Below are 6,072 nucleotides of genomic sequence, written 5' to 3'. Positions count from 1 at the left end.
AAAAAGCCAGAAGTGGCGCTGTGGCTCAAGTGGTAGAGCGCTAGCCTTGAGCTGAAGAGCTGAGGGACAGCGCCCAGGCCCAGAGTTCAGGCCCCAGGACTAGACCCCCCCCCCAAAAAAAAGTCTCACGGACTTTTCCTGCCTGGGCTGGCTTTGAACCGAGATCCTTAGATCTCAGCCTAAGTAGCTAGGATGACAGGCATGAGCCACTGGTGCCTGGCTTTGACAAGGATATCTTGTATTCATGACTGTACTAGAGTTCTTAGCCTGTAAAATAGGGTAAGAAAAAAAAGTATTGGATTGGAAAATTATAAGTAACTTTCATTTGAAAGCAATAGACACATACTTACATACATACATACATAATTTGAGAGAAGCATAGACTGGCCTTGAACTTGAGATCCTTCTGCCTCTGCTACCTAGTGGACTTTGGGTGTGCACCATCCTCTCAGCCTATTCTTGTGTCCTGATGTTTTATTTATATTTTGATTGGAGTGTACCCTTTAGTATGTACTTCATGTAAAGTTCCTTTTGATTTAGAAAAAATTCTCTAAAATTTAAGTTTAAGCTGGGCATAGTGGCCCTTGCCCGTAATCCCAGACACTCAGGAGGTGGAGGTCTGGAAGATCATGGTGTGAGGCCAGCTGAGCAGAGCTGAGGGAGACAGGTCACCTTTGGGTCTGGGGATGAAGGGGAACGATGCCTTTGTTACCTGTGGGCCAGTTTCTCTGCTTGGGTCTGTCCCTGGCACAGTCTTCAGAGTAGGGCAAAATTAACTTCAAATAGATATGGGAAATGCTAACGGAAAGCACTGTCCAGCCACCATTACTGTGGGCGTTCTCAGGGCCTCAAAAGGGCATCAAATCCAGCAAAGCAGGGTCCTCAAAAGAGAGACGGAGAACAGCGGGAGCCTTTGTGGCTGGAGCACCTCACAGGACTGGGGGATGCTGCCGCACGGAGGCCGGGGAGGAGAAGGAGGCCACTGCAGAGCGGGGCACTGCTGCTTTTCCCCACTCACCCTTGGGAGAAAAGTCAGAGAGCCCCCAGGGGTTTCCCCTGGCACGTGGGTGAGCCAGCCTGAGGGGGGGGAGGTGGCATTTCCGTCTCTGAAAGTGGGCTTGCTTAGTTGCTTGACTCGGCCCTTCCCAGTGCTACCCCAGCAGACATGAGGAACATGGAGAAATTTCCAAATGCAAACAACCTACTCAAATCAGAACCTAAGCAGATCAATGAGGAGCAGGAATAAAATGTCTTCCAACCAAGAAAAGGCCAGCACTGGATAGATTCACTGCTGAGGTCCCCCAGACCAAACCACAACCCCAGAGTTCCTCAGAACGCTTCACAAAATTCCAAACTCATTCTATAAAGCCTGGTGCCAAACCCAGAGAACACAGCAATGAAGAAAGTTATAGGCCAACTTCTTTGATGAACATAGATGCACAATTCTCAGTAAATTACCTGTAAGCTAAACTCAACAATACATTAAAAGGAGATGAACTTACCGGGCGCTGGTGGCTCACCCCTGTAATCCTAGCTACTCAGGAGGAGGAGATCTTACGATCGTGGTTCAAAGCCAACCCAGGCAGCAAAGTCTGTAAGACTCCTATCTCCAATAAACCACCAGAAAATAGTAAGTGGCGCTGTGACTCAAGTGGTAGAGCGCTAGCCTTAAGGTGAAGAGCTGAGGGACAGTGCCCAGGCCCAGAGTTCGAGCCCCACAACTGATCAGAGAGAGAGAGAGAGAGATGAGCTGGACACCAGTGGCTCACAGCTGCTCATGAGGCTGAGATTTGAGGATCCAGATTCAGAGCCAGCCAGGCAGGAAAGTCCGTGAGACTTATACCAAGTAACCACAAAAAAGTTGCAGGTGGAGCTGTGGTGCCACACAATGCCTGCTGCAATAACCAAAACTTCCAGCAGAGGGCACCATACCCTAACAATCTGAAATGAAACCCTCCAAGCCGGCAAGCCCAGCGCTGCTTTAGAACCGGAGTGCTCCTACGTCTCCGTGAAGAACATGACATGTGCCATTACAGCCAGTTACGCCTTAGCAATTGTACTAATATCTAGAGTGCAGTTTTGAAAGCATCAGGTGACCATAGGCAGCTCTTCCTCCATCAAATTTCTCTACAGCCGCTTCAAGTTTCTTGAGCAGATTTAGTTTTAATGAGTAAGCAAAGCCTACCTCTCAGAAGAAGGCTGTGGGTGAGGAGCCAGGACACACGGACGGCATCCCGACAGTCAGTCACATGCTTTTCTTCAGCCCATCATTGACAGGAGCTTTCCCAGGCATGGCCGTGGATCTCAAGCTCATCTGTAGTTGTCCCATGATCTAAGGGGGGGAGAGGAGGGGCAGAGATGTCCAGGCTGGGAACGAGGCATAAGCTGCACCGCGGGACTCCTCCCTGGGTGCACAGGACAGCCCCAGACAAGGCAGGAGGAGCTGATCCAAAATATCAATAGGGCTGAATTTCAGAAACTACGGTCTAGACATAGGACTAAGCAATTCTCGAAGTGTGGTCCCCAGATCTACTGCGTCAGCATCCCCTGAGGGCTCATTACCCACACAGACGCTTGGGCCCACCACGGACCCACCAAGTCAGAGCTCCAGGAGCAACCTGTGTGTCCCTGTGTCTTCCGGGCAATGCAACACGTGCTCCAGCCTGAGACACCTGTCTAGAGACACGATGCAGTCTGGTGTTGTGCTTCTGAGATAATCTGTGCACACTAACTGCAGAATTTTTAAAATGTAGATTCTGATCTGATTGCATTTCAAGTTCCAGGTGATTTGCTATGCTGCTTCTGGACCACACGTTTGAGATTCACCTAAGATGAGGCTTCCAAGCCAGCCACATGGCTCCATCAATAACCCTAGCACACAAGGGCCAGAAATCAGGCGCATCAGGGCTCAAGGTCCACCTAGAGAAAAGGGACTTGGGACCCCATTTTAACCGATAAAAAACTGGGCATGTTCGCATACACATGTGGGAAGGGTAAACAGGAGAATCAGGATTCAGACCAGATGGGGCAGAATCCTGAGACCTATTTCATAACTAAAGTAAAAAAGGTTGAAAGGCCTGGCTCAGTTGATAAAAACATCTAGCAAATTAATGTAGTTCAAACCCCAATACCACCAAGATAAATAAATAGAAAGCCGCCAAGGGAATTCCAATGGGTGGCTATGTTTAAGAATCAGCCATTTTGGTCAGGCACCAGTGCTCATTCTTGTAATCCTAGCTATTTAGGAGGTTGAGATCTGGGGATTGTGGTTCAAAGTCAGCCAGGGCAGGAAAGTCCATGAGACTCTTATCTCTAATTAACCACCAGAAAACTGGAAGTAGTAGCCTGGCTCAAAGTGGCAGAGCGCCAGCCTTGACATAAAGATCCCAGGGACAGTGCCGGGCCCTCACTTCAAGTGCCATGACTGACCAAAAAAATAAATCAGCCATCTTAGACAACAGTCTGGCAGTTCCTCCAACATAGTTTTCTCTCAGTTAAAGTCTGAGCTGGGCATGGTGGTTCCTGCCTGTAATCCCAGCCCCTCAGGAGGTAGAGATGTGGAGGATCATGAGGAGACGGCCACTGTTGTGTGTGTGGGTGCAGGGAAGGGGGGTGCCCAGGAGGCCTGAGGCGGTGCCCACGCTGTGCATCTGGGATGGGGATGGCACTTCTCCTTCAGCCTGAGGAGGCTCGACAGAAGCAGCTGAGAGGAGAGGCGGCGAGAGTTGAGTTGGACTGGAGATGGGCTGTTCCGACAGCGAAGGGTGTTTATTTACTGTCTGGAGGGCCAGACATGGAGATGAGTGCGCCGTGGGAGGAAGGGAGGGGAGTGGACACAGGGCCCCACTGGAGCATGGAGCCCTCATCGGGGTGAGAGGTGAGCCATGAGCGCAGAGGACTTGCTGGTGGAGGGGAGACAACACCGAAGGGGAGCCTGGGGCTTCCTCCCTCTCCCACCGTCCTCACTCCTTTTTTAAAGTGCTGGGGTTTGTGAGCTCGAGAGCCTTATGCGTGTGAGGCAGGTGCTTTACCACTTGAACCGCACTCCCAGCCCCGCTCTTTGCTTTAGTTATTTTTAGGTAGTGTCTCATGTTTTTTCCTGGACCTGTTTCAGATCATACGGGATGACAGATGCATACCGCCACACCTAACTTTTCTGTTAAGTCACTAATCTCGCCTCTGCCCGGGCCTGTCCTGGAGATCCTTCAGATTTCCATCTCCCAAGAATCTGGGATTACAGGTGTGGGCCACCATGCACAACATCTCGTTTTTTTTCGTTGTTGTTGTTTTTTTGGGTCCGGTAGTGGGGCCTGAACGCTGTCCCTCAGCTCTTCAGCTCAAGGCTCTACCACTTGAGCCACAGCGCCACTTCCGGCTTTTCTTTTTGCTTATTTTTAATCACCAGGATGAGACTGGAAAGTGTGGACTGAAAAGCTGGGGGTGGAGAGGAGGATACGTTTGATACTGAGGAGGAGACAGAAGCAAGAGAGACACTCCTAGAGGGCAAGGGCGGGCACAACTGGCTTCACAGAGTCGGAACCTTGATTCAGAGTCTAGGTCCAGACTCACTGGAAGAGGACACAGGGGTTTCAGAGGGGAACTCCCAGATTTGTTTGCACAGAGCTGCTGCCCTTTCCTGTGAGGGCTGACCTTGAGCCATGGATTCTGGGGCCTTGCTGACCCCTCCCAGACTGAGCAAGGATCGTGATGCTTCCACCCAACCTTCCCTCCCTCCCTCCTTCACTCAAGGCAAAAAAGGAAAGAGGAGGGGAGGGGAAAAGAGGGGAAAGGAGGGGAGGGGAGGAGAGGGGAGGGCAGGGGCTTGATGGGCCCACAGGATCTGGTTTTTCCTCTCCACAGTGGACAGTGGCCCATGGGCCTCCACTGCTTGTCAGAAATTAGCAAGGACCAGCGAAGTGACACAGTCCTTAGCGCCACCATGTGAATGACAGGTGTTTTCCTGGGCCTCATCTCCAGGGAATAACCTGTGTAACCAGGACCCTCCTGGATCCAGGACGGCAGAAAAACTTAAATAGAAAAATTATAAAAATGTAAGTCAAAATATCTGTATATTTAAAACTTACTTTAAAAAGTTATAGAAACGCAAGTTTAAAGCTCTGTGTATTCTCAGCATTGGCTGAATGACGCATCTTTTGACAGCACTGTATTTATAAGAACGATCAAGTTATGTGCACAGAATCAATCCGCAGTTTGCCCTCCTCAACAAAGCAGCACCTCCTATCTTTCTGACCTCACTGGTGGCCGCAATCCGCTTGAGTGTGGCAGTAGTTACCAACACTATTCCCTGTTCACCAGACTGCCTGTGGCTTTCAGCTGCACTAAACTTACAGTGTGTCAACTGGTCCTATAACATCCTGCAAAGAAACCTGGGCATGACCGCACCTTTATGACTTCTGTCTGTGTCAGGGACTTTATTTTCTCAGAAATTGTCATAATCCCAGTAGTTCATTTAACGTCCTCTTAATGTTTACAAAATACTATAAAATCCTAGCATCATATCAGAAATAATAAAGCTATGGAACGATAAAAAAGACTTAGTGTGTGTGTGTGTGCACATATGCATGCATGTACAAAGACTCAAAAGGACAACACATACAACAAAACTCATTCTTACATTTGCCTTTTTAAACAAAAGATGTGCCATACATTTTTATTAAATCATAGAAAACATCTGTATACAAATTTTTCCATTTGAGGGGAACTTGAATATTAAACATCTGGATAACAAAACAGTTGAAACATACATCTTGCTTTAAGCAGAGATACGCTTTAAGTGGTCACATTTATTAAAATAAAGGCTTGGTAACAGTTGTTGGTCTTTTCCACCAGAGTAATACTGCTCACCTTTGTCTTTAAGGATTTTTTAAATTAAGTCAACCAGAGTTTAAAAGACAAGTTAACTTGAATTCTGAGTACAAAATCAATTTCTTTTAGAATAATGTGAGTAACAATGCAGGAGAGGGTCCCACGCCACCGGCAGACGAGCCTTCCTTTCTACAGTGGCAAACATGTATAACAGAGTGGAACACATTTCAGAATAAGTTAAATATT

The sequence above is a fragment of the Dipodomys ordii genome, unplaced genomic scaffold (assembly GCF_000151885.1).
Source record: "Dipodomys ordii isolate 6190 unplaced genomic scaffold, Dord_2.0 Scaffold15, whole genome shotgun sequence".
Classification (NCBI taxonomy): domain Eukaryota; kingdom Metazoa; phylum Chordata; class Mammalia; order Rodentia; family Heteromyidae; genus Dipodomys; species Dipodomys ordii.
This window is presented reverse-complemented; position numbering follows the sequence as displayed.